Genomic DNA, 16,002 nt, shown 5'->3' with positions numbered 1-16,002 from the left:
ACGCCCAGACACCGTGCCGTCCGCGTCTCTCGAGCAGTGCGCGTCCACACGTCGCGACGACACGGCTCCTCTCTACTCGTCGCTCCAATCCTCCAGTGCTCACGAATTTCGGCTGCTGTCGTACGCCATTCTAACTACCCTTTGTGCACGTGACTCTGTTGTCAGCACGAGATTCGGACAGTTGCGGGACTATTTTCTTCGCCTACTCTTCGTGATTTTGCTCCCCATAAAGCATTCCGTTTCGATTCAACGACGAAAGACGCGATGTGGCAAATGGTTCGATCCATCTTGTCGCACAGGATTTAAGGGAACAGAGAAGGTAAGAGAAACGACGATAATAGCGGTATCGTTAATAGTCACGCGACGTCGAAGTTAAATGGACCGAATGTTAAGATCGAAGACGTTAAGAACGGTTCAGGAAACTTAAATTTAGCGGGCAACTTCGGAGCGCGGGGATGGACCACGAGGCTATCACGTTTCGAAGGATCGAGGTTGAATCGTATATTTTGAAGAATCCCGACGGGCCAATAATTTTTCGCGAGCTAGTTAACGTTCCCGCTTCAACAGGTCGTTGACAGACGCCGCCGTCTCGTAAAACGCGTGAAGGGACGGAACACGAGTACGGACGCTTCACGCGAGCCGTGACATCGATTCTTTTTTTCCTGGTCGGCCATCCGCGGTTCAAAAATAATATCGTGAAGCACGAAGACTGGAAGACACGCGGTGAGGTGACACGTTTATTTATGCGACGCTCAGCGTCGCGCGGAAATTGTACTTCAGTGGCAGGAAAGAAACACGGAGCTGAATAATTCATATGGTTATGAACGAACGTTTCGGAGCATTCGTGACATAAATGTTGCATGCACGATGATTCCGCTGGACGTCGCTGCTTCGTCGTCCGGAATTTATTTGCGAGAAAACTCAGAATTCTTTTAACATCGGACGATCGATAAGGAAATTAAAAAATTAGCCGCGAAAACGTTGCCATTTTCCGTAAACTGATCGTCGGAAGAAGCTTGTAAAAGACAGTCCGTTCTTATTAGCCTCGACCATTCCATAGGGGGTGTATTGACTGAGGCTCCACGTGTACCGTGGCCACGTCGGTGTTTTCCACTTCTATTTACTCGGCGAAAACTGAAATTTCGACGGGCTGTCCACCGAGGTGGAAAGCCGAGACAACACTGGAAACTTCCATCGACGTTTCCTTTTGACGTGACCCGATAAAGTGTTATCGTTCGAACGCGCAGCGCTACAAAGCTCGAGCGCGTTTTTCGAGAAAGTTTAGCATTTACTACGAAATATCAGAGCATCAGATTGGAGAGATAGATCAATCACGATAAATAACGTTCACGTTACATTTTTAGTCTATAACGAATATACTTGTGATGTAAAAATATGAAGACAAATTGTTTACAAGGCTGAATGAATATGACGTACACGTTTCACTCCATTTAGCATTTATTCGAGTAGATAAATTGTTTGTAAATGCATGATATATGACGGAGAATTCCATTATGAAAAATGTCAGGGCGTACTGTTTACGAGATTCATCATATTCGACGTAAACAATTTGCTCTACGCTCTACTTTAAACTTTTCCAACAGTTATAATTTCAACATTACGATAAATATCAAAGCAAACTATTTGTGAAACAAATCCACGTTAACATTTCGTTGTGTTTGACATTTTTTCGAACGGTTGAAACATTTTTGAATGCACGATACAGGGTGAAAAATTATCAAAGCGACATTTCACGCCTCGTTCGAGACACAAATGTACGCGGAGATGGAAAATAATTGACTGACCTTGTTCCATACCTCGATACGTCTTTTCATTATACACTTTGTGCATGTTCGTTGTTCACATCACGATGCTCAGTCATTCCGCTTAACCCTTCTTTCCTATCGTTTTCTGGGTCATTTCTTATTGTACTCTAGCTTCGAGTACCACTGTGTTGCCATTTTTCCTTCATTTTTTCTCCTACTATTTGTCGCGTACTGGCACAAACTCCCCCAAGCCATGGGAAACATGCACTGGCGACGTTCGGTTCGTGTCACCGCTGTGAAGTAGATCAAGCTCTGTAAAATTCCGCACGATTCAACGTTGTCGCTGGATGCTGGCTTGCCGCGAGAACACTGCATAAACAGGTTACATTATGATAGATGTGTTTGCCCTTAGCTTGAAAAAATTAGCTTGTTCGCTCGTTTTTCTTATCGCTAGTACGATGCTCGCAGAATATGTTTCATGTTTCACGTGTAGGTTGATTAAAGCAGTTTTTTTTCGGTGGGAATAGAAGATGAAAGGATAGAGGATATTATAATGGAATTTTAGATGAAATTCTGATAATTGAAGGAATTTTCAGATACTATTTATAACTAATATGCAATGTCGAGTATGCTATTAATTTTGATATTAATTAGGCTGTTTGCATTGAAAATCGAGAAATTATTATCCAAGTGAGACATACCTGAAACAACTTAAACGATTGTAAGATATTCATTTCAGAGATACCGTTTCACTATTCTCTAGAACTCTACTGCACAGATAATCTTATTCCTGCGATTGTTCCAGGGCGAATAGTTCAACTTCGTGAGAAGTTGAGTAGAGTAGAGTAGAGAAGAGTAGATGAAAGAATAAATCTTAAGAATAGAGAGATTAAAATATACCGTTGTTCGAGATAGTCGTAGAGAGTGCGTTGTTTCGAAATTGGACGATCGAAAATGGACGTCGTTTTTTCAGATAAAAGCATCCTTAACACAATGTATGAAATTTTCAACATCATGGCATATACGACGACGAATAACCTGAGGGGCGAATGGACGTGTCCCTTCGTCGATGCTTCGTCACGATTAAGTAAATATCCATCAAATTTAACGTATAGTTGCTTCCAATTAGCCAAGAGTGATGCGTATGTACGGGACTTGGATCGATTGGAAAAAGAATCTATAAATTACGTAACACTATATCAAGTTCTATCTATGGTGTTATAACGGGACGAATCGATGATGAGACTAATTGCTACAATACTTGGAAACGATTAAATTAGAAACTTAGTTTACACTTCAATTCTACGAACTTTCATTAACTTCTCTTTTGCTATACGTATAAGCAGATTGCAGGGATTTACGCATCTCCGGAAAATTAACCTCCGGGAAACCCTTAAAAATATGAAATAACGAAAGTGTGGCAAAAAATAATCAAAGTAATGAAATCGTTGTAATTAATTATTTAATTAATGAGCGACAAAAATAAACTTCTATTTATTTTTCTACTCTTTTGGTCGTATCATTGCGGAAATAGAATTGATTTTAGCATATAATAATTACGAATTTGTCACGTGTTGAAGTTACTAAGCTAAATTCCAGAGAGATAAAATTGATCCCAGAACGTGGTAATTAGAGTCGTGAGATATTCAAATTGTCAAGTAAGGTTCAATTTGATCGCATCGTGTGTGGTTTCGCAGCAGAGGAACAGAAATACGAAAAAATAGTATAAAAACTTTATCTAGTTAGTTAGTTTCCACTAAACCTCAGGAGTACTACTATGCATATGCGGAAACTCGTGAGAAGTACGTCCGCTGTCAGGATGCTGTCACGCGTCTTACATAACTCGCTCAATGTTTAATAACCTCACGTCAACGGCAGCAGGTTCCTAACTATTTTCCAGGCAAGCATCGAATCTTCGCGTTACAACTTTCCATCCTCTTCGTTTCTTTGCTCTCATTCTCACGCGAACGATAACGCGTGAAAATCGAGATCACAGACCAGGATACGTGTTCGTTCGAGCAACAGCTCTGATCCGCCTATGAACTCGAATACGCTTAGATAAATATGCGTCGAACGATCCGACATATGTTGCGTAACTTTCGATCGATCCTGTCGCGTTCGAAATATCATAATTATACCTATAAATGTCGTTACGCGTCTGAGAATTAAAGTTTGTTCGCTTGGTTGCGTCCGTAGAAAAAACTAATAGAAAAAGTAGATAGTTTCTTCTCTCTATTTTTTCATAAGGAAGATAGGTTGTTTGTGGAATTGTCAGAGAATGTGAAGGTTTGCTTGATCTATGATTAAAGAGACGATCGTAACGAGGTTTCTTCTCCCGAGCAAACTGTTCATTAGGAAAATAGGTTGTCAAAGTATCGTTAGGGAACGTGAAGCTTCGAGCTTTTGCAATAGTCGTTCGGTTTTCTGTTATCATGGAACTTAGGAAGAAAAGGCGATAAATTCTTGAGGGTGCCATAAATTTGGCCCTTGATACTACTGTGTCATGGGTCAAGGGGCTCGACTAGAAATGGAGCCATGTTGATTATTACCAATAACTTTCGCTATACGGAGAGATATCAATGCTATCTTTATGGCTATCGTTAATTTCAATATTTCTCTTTTGTGATTATTAATATATTCCAGTGTACAATGCAAGTACTGAAATTCTATAATATAGAATATGTATATACGCGTGGCAGAGACCAATTAAAATGATATTTGAGAGCTGTATTAAATTACAGGTTAATTAGTTACAGTTCCTAGTTGGCAGATCTGTTATAAATTTCATTGAATGAGAGAAACAATAAAAATAAATAATTAGAATAAATAAAATGCGATAAAAATAAATAAATAATTATCATACTCTTTTGGTAGGATGAGTTGATTTAAGCGCAAGAAATCTAAAGGTTTAGGATTATTCATAGATTCGTTTAAGGAAATGACGTTTTTGAACTACTGGTGTGTGTCATAGGAAGGAAGCTAGCGAGTAAACTGACACTGGAATTTCATTGGCTTCGATATTCCAGAAATGGATATTATTTTTACTGCCGGACTCGACGAATGATTAAACGACAGTTAAGCGGCAAATTTAGATTCAGAGATTTTAATAGTCACTTAAATGCTTCGGATAATTTGAAACTGCAATTAACCCAGAAGCTCGAACACACAAGCGTAATACTTTCCCGAACGGTAGCATTTCGTTCGAATTAATATCACCAGTGGTCTTTTCGTTCGTAAAATCGTTTCCTTCGCGCTTGAAAAGCTGGAGCTTCATTCGGGGGATATCGCGGTTTCATGTACGTCGTTTCTTTATTGAATAGTCGAAATTTTTTTCCGCTGGCCATAGATGGAACACCGACAGAATATTCGCGCTTTATGCGGAACAAAAAGAATTGTCCAAATATTAAATTGGATATATCGGATAGACAGAAGCCAGTTTTTATTCGAATAACGCTATTTAATATTCTCGTCACTCGGATTGATTCGAAAATATCATCACCCGCCACTATTTCGCGATACAGTAAAAATAAAAAAAGCGTTTTTTGTTACGTTCTCGATTGATTTCGCGATACCAAAAGCACAGTTGTTACATCCTTCGAACTTTTATCTTCTAATTCTTATCCTCGTATTTTTTCGTTTACGAGAAATTCCTTTGTCGTATAGCTGCCTCTATTTGTCTTCGCTTCGAACGCGTATATTATTTCAACAATCGCACAAAATGGCCATCTTTCGTCTCGCTGTAGTTCTGCAGACGCCCAATAATGCAGCCCATCGAAATTGACATATTGCTGGAATATTTGAATGCTATCAACCGTCGTTCTATCTACAATTGCCAGCAAATTGCCTCGCTCTAAAACAGTCAAGGTTCTACGATTATATACCTGTAGATTTGCATCGGTCAGGAAGATTGCTTCGATCAAACAAAAGATCGACTGCAAGCAGGAAACGAGGTCAAACTTCTAACATTAATGAAACTTCCTTTACCTTTGATTTCACAGAGATCCGGCTGTTTAAAGAAACCATATTAATTCATCTGTTCGATCTGTTCGTTCATCGAGGAAGATCATTTGCGAATTCGCCACATTGACTATTATACAACTCTGTTCGATCTTCGGAGAAATATGCAAGCGAGGTGCTCTTTGATTGCACATTTCTTAGCTGAACTTGCGAGGTTGATGATACGGCGCCCTCAGGCGTGATATTTCCCTCCTTACAGTCGATCGCACTTTGTAAATTTCGTCGTTTGTTTCAGTGGATGACAATGGAAATGTAAAAGATGTTTTCCTTGTTAGATTGGCAAATAATGGCGAAACTTTGGCAGCTTTAATCACGCGAATGACGTAAAAGACAACTTCCTATTGTCAACGTCTTGCTGAAGCAAGAAACCAATCGCTCTAAATAAAAGAAGTTTAAAAACTTTGTCGCGAACGTTACGTAAAAATTTCGCTCGCGTTTCGAGATTAGGGTGGTCGGATCCGTGCGTCTTCGACAAGTCGGCTTCCCGCGTGACCCTGGCAACGAATCGCGGATAAACCGGGATTTGATGCTTTGTTTCTCTCAGGACTGTAAGTGGTAAATCGAGCAGCCACTAATCGAAATTCGAGTCACAAAAGCTTCGGTTGGAACTCGGAGGGAATTCACTGTTCGTTCTAAAATCAAAATCCAAACTAAAAGAACTGACTATAGGAATACTTGGATGGAATTAAAAGCAATTGGCGGAAGAGCTCGATTAGAAACTCAGCAAGGAATAACACGTAACTCTAAAGAAGAAATTAAAGCGAAGTGCCAATTAAAACAGAGGAAGAACCGAGGAGAAGGAAACCTGCGATACTGGTTTCCTAAGCGATTCCACGTAGTCGATGAAATCGAAGGATAAGCCGATGAGGGTACCTGTGACACCAGGATTTCTGCTAGAAAATGCACCAGGAACCGGTCCTTATCAGAACGTTGTATCTTAACCGTATCCATTCTCACCCGAAAAAGACTATGACTATAGAATCCAGCGGAAATTGAAGAAATTGAGCGAGGAACCATACGTTGGAGATAAAACGTAGCACGTTAAACTCGATAAGTCGATGGACACTCGATAGAAGTCGTCGATTTCTCTGCGATTCAGCGTAATGATACGAAGACGAGAAGATAGAAACAAGCGAAACAGAGGGAAATTTCTCTGTTTTGCAAAGGGCTAAAACGTTTGAGAGTTGGACGCGTGTATGCAGAAATTACAGAGCGAAAGCAGCGGAAGAGAAGAGAAGAGAAAAAAACTAGAGTCGCGTGGAAACGAGAGGTGGAAAATCGTCGATGGCCGAATTGCCAGGGATCGGCGGCCGGCAACAAAGAAAGTGTGTCGAGCGTGGAAACGAGCACAGCGAGATTTAGCCGAGCTGGTACACGTTGAAGCGAGACGCGGCCACCGCTAAAGAGAGCGTTCGCGTCCAGAGGATTTGCGGCGGTCGAGTACAAGCGAAAACACGATCGAGCATAGAAAAAGACGGATCCGCCCTGGCGCGGTTTGGTCCTCGAGGTGTACCACTCTCTGCCGCACCCTCTCGGGCCTGACATGCGCCATGACCCGCATATAGGTATCCATAGGTAGCTCTCCGACGTCTCTCCGCTTGCTTTCGTTCTCCCTCTCCTCTCGTTTCGTCGACAGAACGGACGCGCGTCCACGCGGACACACGCGGAAGATACCACAGCGTCATCTTCTAACCTCCCCTCTCTTATTAGCCACCGGTTACCGTCGGTAGCACAAGGGATGGGCCAGTCAGGATCCATTGCTCGCGCTACCCAACCCTTTCCAGCCACGATAAATCTACTTGGAATTTGTTGATGAAAAGAACAGGTCGCTCGAGCGTGGACTAGCCTCGCTCTCCAGCAGGTATATTAAATTTTGCCATGGTGCAGCGTCACAAACGAACGATGTGACGCTCGCGCCTTTTGTATCCAAGATCGATTTCGGATCGATTTCCTATGGCGTCTGGTTTCCTGGTCTGTATATTGCCGCGAGGAGAATTGTAATACCGGAATAGAGTGTGAGATGTTGCAGGCGACATGTGTTTTTGATAACGCGTTTGCTATTGAGTTGTCGTAGGAAAGATACGTGTTTGGGTCTTTCTAGATTCGATACGTTTGGGACAAATTTTTCACCATTTCACGTTTCGTATTGCATACGTGGTAAACGCAATATCGTGCTTTAACGAATCGTTAATTGAACGTAACATAGCAAAAAGTTTGTAGCATTAACTGTACGCTGAAAAAAATATTTTTCCCATAGGCAAAAGGAAAATTCAATTCTGAGAAGGTCGAAGAGTAGAATGCAATCGGTCTGCGACAATGAGGTTGATTATAACATTTCATTCTCCCGAGGTATTTAATCTTCTGTCTAACACTTCAAGATAGAACGTCGCCTACGTTGATTTATGGAAATAAAAATAGACCTCGCTCTTCTTCTTTCTTCGCGATGATAACACGTGTTTTCAATCGTTCTACTTCTTCTCAATCTGTCTAAATTCACGCAACGCGTTTCCGCTTCGAGCTTTCTAGACACGCAATTTACGTTGCGAGACGAACGTTCTATTTCAACGTAAATGGAAAGGAAAACCCAGGGATTAAAAGTAGTCCGGGTTCGGGGAATATTTATAAAAATCGAAGAACGCATTTTTCTGGTAAATATCGCAGCCTGGGATTAAACGACTTGACACGCACAGTTCTTTATCTCCTGGAAACCGGAGGTCACACCCTTTTGTGATGTAAATCGAACGCGGTCGGATCGATTTTTCGCCTCCTACCGCTTGTCAGAACGTCCAAGAATATACTTGTACAAATCGTACCACTCGCCAGACAGATTTATCGAATTTGGATCACTTTTTTCCACTCTTGTCGTCATTTAGGGTCGAATCGGGGCCAGAAACTCGTCGCTTCTTTTCTCGCCTTTCAAATACGATTCCGTATAATCTGGAATCGTTGGAAAAAGAGGAGTCGAGTATGCAAAGTGGATAAAGGATGAGCAAAAAGAGAAGCAGGATGAATAGATGTAGAAAAAAAGGAGGAAAAAGGGTGGACGCGAAAGGATTACAGGAAAAAGAGAACGCGTACGCTAGAGAGGAGCAAAGAGAAAAACGAATATTACACAAAGAGCGCGCAGTTGGTAGAGGGATTGAAAGTACAGTGGAAAATAGAAAACGAGGAGACGAATAACGAAGAATGAAAGGAGTCGACTTTTACAGCGTGTCCAACGGCTGACGCGGACAATCGAAATTATCTCACTTATGCACTTACCGCGGCATTGTATAGAACTCGTCCAACAAAAGCCATCAGACGGGTGGGTACGTTTCAAACACACTCGCGCATTCGACTCGAGCCAGCCCTGCAACCTTCGTTCACGTTTGTCTGCTGATGCCTCTCATCTGGATATACACGATAGTAATTCTAAAATTCATAGGTCGCCATATAACTTGACAACCTGTTGAGAACATGATTTTCCAAGGAGGGTTGTAAAAACTGAAGACCTTAACGGGAGCTTGATTTTATGGACACGATTACAATTATTATTATTATTGATATTTCAAATTCATTTTAACGAAATTTTTCATCGGTATACGCTGCTACAATTTGCTTTAATCAGTTGTTAATTAACTCAGCTATAAGTATGTTTCTTTTTGATAAAACTGGTCGTCCCCAAATTTGAACCAGTCTTGAAAAAAAAAAAAAAATATCCGGAAAGATACGTTTCCATTAGCCATAATCCAAGAAAATAGCAAATTATCAGAAATCAATTCGAAACGAATTTTCATTCGACTTTGAAATACGTTTTCAGCTTCGAATTTCCATTTCGTGCATCAGTTTCCAGTTTTCGCTGTTAGAACGAAATTCCCTTAACCTCGGCTGGTTGAAACAAGACGTTGCATGGCATCGAGGGGCTAATAAACGTGGTTGCCCAGAAATTTACAAACCAACCGGCATTAACACGATGCCGCCGGTAAATTGAATGGGTCTACTTTACGGTAATATTGCCAGCGATGGTTAAAGTCCTTTTTCACGATCGTAAAATTGCCGGGCAAATTCGCCTGGAGGCCAAAAGCAATGGACGATGCGAATTTCTGACTCTCACGCGATTTCACCGCGCGTTACACGGCGCCACCCCCTACAGCGAAATTCGGATCGCGTTCAGTACGCGTGTTACTCGCTCGTAGAACATATTACGCAACAAACACCAACGAAACTCCGTGAATTCATCGACCAACTTAATCGACCACTAGGCCGAACGCTGCTGGAGATTCTGCTGCGGCGTTTTAGACAGCTTGTTAGTTGCAATTTTCTGTCATTTACCTGAACGATGGAATCTTCGACGCTTGATGGAGAATTTTTAAATTATGCTACGTTTAATTGTTAAGTCGGCGATATCGGAGATAATATTAAGAAATCACAATAACTTGCAATGTAGCAGGATCGAAGGTAATATTGGAGAACTGACAAAGAATCGAATCTTAGGAACGTCATTTTCATATGTATATTAACACTTTGACTGCCACGTTGGTCACGGTTTCTCCTGTGACGTCACAGTGGTCATTGGTGGCCGAAGTGGTTGAACTTCTTACAATTGTAAAAATTGAATGAAAATTGACAGTTAGGGCATTTTGAATATAACCGATAAATAAAAGATACTTTGAAGTAAAAAGTGCCCCATTGAACGATTAAACATTTTTATTAGAACATCGATAAAAAAAAAGAGTACAAATCTTGCATCTAACGGTGCATTGTGTTTGCGTCCATATCTTTGAGAGGTAATCTACGAATATTATTATAAACACAGCTTAGGAAATAATCGTAAATGCTGCTTTATGATCATATAATTGAAGTTAGAAGTGTGAACATACCTAACTATTATATATAGAATCAGCAAATACCGTTTACTAATATCTTCTACGCGTTTCAACGATATATTCCGCACGTTTTGCTTACGACGAAACGAACGCGAATGGTTTGTTGAAATAAACAAAGCCTTGTTATAATATGTCGCTATCGACTGTTACCAAGGAGCCACGGTGGTCACCAATAAGATAAACGGTCCATTGGGAAAGAATGTTGTCTTACATCATCGTTTTATTATTATTTTGCCGTTATATGCTTCGAATAATAAAAATAGTGCCGTGGCGTCCTGAGCGAAACATGTGATTTCGGCACGGCAGTCAAAGCGTTAACACTTTCACAAAACATTAAAGTCACTTTCGAATTATCATTTTATGCGCCACAAAATTATATGATATCGATTTTTGTATGTTTTATTTGAAACTTCAGAAAGGAAGGTATAATATACGCAAAAATTAGTAGAAAAAATATCATGTAAGAGAAATTATTTTTTTCCCTTTTTCTAATCGCGCTCTCAGAGTTTTCCTAGAGGCGTAGCCAAATACACTTCGGAAACCAAAAATCCCACAGCGAAAATTAGCTTCTCTCCGAGTTCTCTACTCGCCAGCTTACGAAAAAGGTGTTAGAACGAAATATAGTCTATAACTACTCACGTACGCTTTCGTGAGAACCAACCCTCGCGTTCATCGCTAAACGAGGTTAATTACTTAAGTAATAAAAACCAGTTAATTGAATACTGCCTGGTACGAAAAATAAAATGAAAGAAAGAAGTAGAATTTATACCGATTATGCGAACTTGTTGCTTATCTTACGACAAATTAATGTCCGGTAGAAAATTTGGCTAGAAATATACGAGTTTACTTTACTGTTCTACTAAATGTTACTTCAGGAAGAATATAGTGGTCTCTATCACGAGAACGATACGGAGTATCGTCTGAAAAATGTTACAGTGTATTTCATTTCTTCGACAAACAATTTCGAGCATGAACGTAATCGATTAAATTCTTGGACACAGTCAAATTGAACAAAGACGCGGTTAAACGAATTGCAAGGGTCGCGATTAAACCTTCTACGACCAATACTTCTCTAGACTTTAAGAAAATGTCGTCCTTGTCGGTTATAAATAATAGAAATGCGTACATATTGTCTGATGCTTTTGCAAAGGATACATTACACACAATACATTACATTACATTAAAATACACAAAACATTAAAATTTCAAACTGATTTTACTGAAAACAGGTTCGTTTACAAAATTACGTACAAGCGAATGGATGAAAGGGTTGAAAATACATTTAGCGGAGGGTAAAACGAATCGCGTTTCGTGATTTATTTTCCAGACAAGTAGCCCAACCTCAAAGCTTCGTGTTTCAAATAAAACGCGTGCGATTCCGGCATGGTATAACGAACGCGCGCGTTCAAAGCAGCAGTGTCGCCGTGAAATCATAAAAAAGGAGAGGAGAAAACGATAAAATACGTTCGCAGTGCGCTGTTCTTTGAACAGAGTGCACGCAGGCAGCTTGCGTTCAAAAGATATTTGCTCGCACGATTGAAAGGAGAGCAAATGTCCTTAACGAACTGCGTTGCCGTTGAATTGGCGTTAAGCAAACATTGTTAGCAGACGTTGGCTGACCGATCGATAAAAGGGTTAACGCGGTATGGTTGGCAGATAACATCTCGCCTTCTTACGAATGATATTTCCCCTTTACTTTTTCAGATAGAACGCCGGATTTCATTCGCCTTTATCCTCGCCGATAGTTTCAAGCGTGGGAAATGTAAAAAAAGAGAAAAAAGAGAGAGAAAGAAAGGGTGGAAAGGAAGAGCGCGCGAGCACGCCGTGCTACATCGATGGAATATTACCCGGTTATTTTCCGTTTCCAGCAACGCCGTGGGGACCGCTTTCAAATCTGTAAAGCTTCTCTCCGAACTCTGCCACGAATATTCCTTTCGTGAATCGCGTTGCGTGTTTCGTTATCGAATTAGAGGTGTAAATGCAGGAAACTTGGATATAGTACGTTGGAAACTTCTATCATAACTAGATTATCGCAGAGTGGAATTATTGAAACTGTATTTAGTCTCGAATTTCGGAGTTCTTCCATCAAATGGCCCTTTGTCTTTTTTACTCCGCGACTTTGTCTTTCTAGCGAGATTACTTCCAACGTAGTTTGTCCGCTTGCTGTTTCTCTAAACTTTTCTAAACAATACGTTTGGTACTACGTTTCTAAACTACGTTTAGTACAACTGTGCTTCTATTATCCGAATAGTTTGCCACAGGAATAATCATGACAGGTCACGAGAATTTCGTGCGATTGTCCGCGTCTTCGCTGGCATAATCCAGCTGTCACGTTACAGCTTGACAGAGCTGATAATAACCTCGTCCCCGAACAAAAATGTTCCCTAGCTGGCTTCCTGGATTTATTTGTCATCCATCGACGGCGATCATTAAGTTTATATAAATTGACGTATTCCCAATAATTATATAAATTATTCCCAAAGCGACCAGTTATCCACCGATCAGACAAAGAAGAGTAAGACGCGACGATTAATTATTTCGCTGCAGTCACGATTTCTCATCTTGCTCGTCGAATAAAACAAGGTGGTCTTGCGTCGTGAATTTTAATTTGTTACCATCGCTTGTTTCCCGAGTTACAGAGGCAACTTCAAAGTACCTCGGTTCATTTATGGAACAGAAAATACAGATTACTTCTGTCACCGCTTAGAATAACTTTTCGAATAATCTGGCGAAAGCGCGTTCCAAAATATAAATATAAATATTTACTGTCCTAACTAAAAAGCGTGGCGCACAGAAACGAGAGTATATGAATTTTTTAAAAAATAAATAGTGCAAAAATACGAATACATCTATCTTTTACAGTTTCTTCTGAACATTCACAGTTTGAAAATTGTTAATGTTGTGAACTACATTTGAATGTAATTGCACCGTTATTCGCGGTAGCATCGAACGAAACCATTCGCCATTACGGCAAAAACGAACGGTTCCGGCGAATCGTTCGATCGCTCTATTTCTCCCTTTTCATCTTCGCGATTCACGCCCGTAATTGTCGAGAATCGTGTTCGTGCTCGGAGGTGTAACACGCAATAAAAAGATTACAGGCGTGTCGGCGAGTATAATGGTAATTTCGAATTTTCTCCCAACGACGAGGCCAATAGAATCATCCTATCTGTTCTCATCGCTGTATGAAGCAACGAACGAATTACTCGGCCGGCTCAATCTGTACGGTCTTTAACGAAGGAAAATGTGAAAAATTAGGGTCGAGCCGCATCGTTGCCATCGGTTGTACAACCTTACAGGAGGAAATTCAAAGGGAAGAAGTAAATGTCCGCCGGTGGGACGAAAATAAAAGTTTATTGGAATTCTGATGAATAGTTTCGACGTTGTTTTCGCGAGAAAAAAACCTTTCTGCGATACATATATTTATGTTTCCTGTTTTATTCCCATTGGTGTTTGTTTCTTTACACAAAGAGACCGATATGCCACGTTCTAGGAGGAATTGAAACATTTTATGCGTTATGATATCGTGCTTTAGGTAAATGAAAAAATATAGACTTTTATTCCCCACAGACTCCTACGTTTCCTTCGTATCTCGTAAAACGCGACATATGTCCGTCCGTTTGGCGACAAAACGAGCAAAAATAATGATACGATTGAACGAAGCACAAAGAAAGAATCGACTACGGTGTTCTCTCGAGCATTCGCGCGAAAATAAAAAAACGGCATAACGAAAAGAAAAAAAGAGCGATAGCCCACGTGGGATGGCTTGTTACACGGACCCTTTCGTTAAATTTTCCGCTTGACCACACCGAACACAGCAATAGAAAAAAGCGACATCTCGCTGAACGTTCGAGACAATGCGATCGATTAGTAGAACCCGATATGTATTTTGACGATTCAACGCGCGTTCAAAAAGGTTAACAGTCTAGAAGCGTCCCTATCGATCGAACTGATTCACACACGGATGAGTTCTTTCGAAGCTAGATATTAACGCGCATTCTTCTTGTTAACGCGTTCAAGTCCATTTCGCTTCAATCCTTCCTTCCATCTATCGCAAACATCCCATCGACGTTCGAATCAGCCCCTTTTACAACGTCTACGTATTCGAAGATCCAATGAATGCTACGTACGTTCGGCGTCTATAAAGCATCCGTTCTTCTCTATCGAAAAATTCAAAATTCCTGACAGAAGCTTGAAAAATATCTGTCCCGAAAAATTCTACAGATCAAATTTGATGCGTTGCGTGAACGTAGATTTCGAAAGATTTTCCATAAAGAAACGCCATAAAAGTACGTAATGTGTAAGATATTATCGTTATTTCCTAAGAGCATGAAAATAGCCTGTCTTACTATTTCAATTGTGAAAATTCACATACACGCGCGGATGTCAGTCGAAGTTCAAATACTAGTAACTAGATCGGAGTTTAGAGCAAAGAGGCTTTAGTTGTTTCTCGTTCGATGATATCAGGGTAAAGTAATTTCAGTAGTGTTTGATGATCGCATTGAAATTCGGCATAAATTAATGGTGGCTGAAACAGTTGTAGCAGCTTTGAAACGGAGTAATTTCGGTCGATGGTTGAACAGCCCAGGGTCGCGTTTAATTCGAGACATACGTGACTGTTTGCCAAATGCGTGCGTACAAATTCGATGCATATTAGTCGTGATTGCATTATCTATCACAAATGTATGATTTAATCTCGGCGCATTGGACAGCAGGCTTAGTTGAATTTAAATTCATCGCGACTTTGCGTGCGTTCGAACGCGGTTTCACGTAGTTACGGTCGCGATATTGTCAGCCGCGCTCGAACCAGATCCTTACGTTAGCTTTGCGCACGGACGCGTTAGAATTTCGTATAAAGTAAATTTCATTTCTCTATGGACGACTAAGTTTCGCGTAGAATAAATTTATAGCGCGCAAACCCAAATACAGACTGACTGGCTGCGGTTACGCGAAGTAGATAATGTCCGTTTATGGTCAGACACGTAGTAAATAAAATTTAATGGAACTTTGTACACGAATGAAATGCTAAAGATATCGTTACTCGTTGACGTATATTTGTACACCGTGTGATACGATCAACATAGGGGTAATCCTATTTAAAAAAAAGAAAAATTCTAAGTTTGTTTCTACGTGTTAGAATTTAATCTCGCAATTAAGATTAATAATCTGTGGAAGACACAATGTTTGTGTTGAAATAATATTATGTGATATTTATTAAACAATTATTACAGGAAATGCAAGTGTGTTGTGGAATGTAGCCAGTTGGCTAATTATTCTCAGACTGACCGACTTAGTGACCCATGGCCCTTGAGAAAGTTTTGAACCCCCACTCTCTATGCAGTAACGAGTGTGAC

At 40.5% G+C, this 16,002-nt stretch overlaps 1 protein-coding gene across 1 annotated transcript in view; it reads left to right on the top strand.

Moving 5' to 3' along the window:
• The first annotated feature begins 6 nt into the window (after positions 1–6).
• Positions 7–16,002, top strand: part of LOC100747436 (somatostatin receptor type 2-like) — a 73,850-nt gene continuing 57,854 nt past the window's right edge. The window contains exon 1 of the mRNA XM_012380845.3: positions 7–319. The gene's annotated coding sequence lies outside the window, so the exon portion shown is untranslated. The remainder of the gene's footprint in view (positions 320–16,002) is intronic.

The sequence above is a fragment of the Bombus impatiens genome, unplaced genomic scaffold, assembly GCF_000188095.3.
Source record: "Bombus impatiens unplaced genomic scaffold, BIMP_2.2 scf_0113, whole genome shotgun sequence".
NCBI classification, from domain to species: Eukaryota; Metazoa; Arthropoda; class Insecta; order Hymenoptera; family Apidae; genus Bombus; species Bombus impatiens.
Note: the sequence above shows the minus strand (reverse complement) of the source record. Positions and strands in the feature narration are given on the sequence as shown.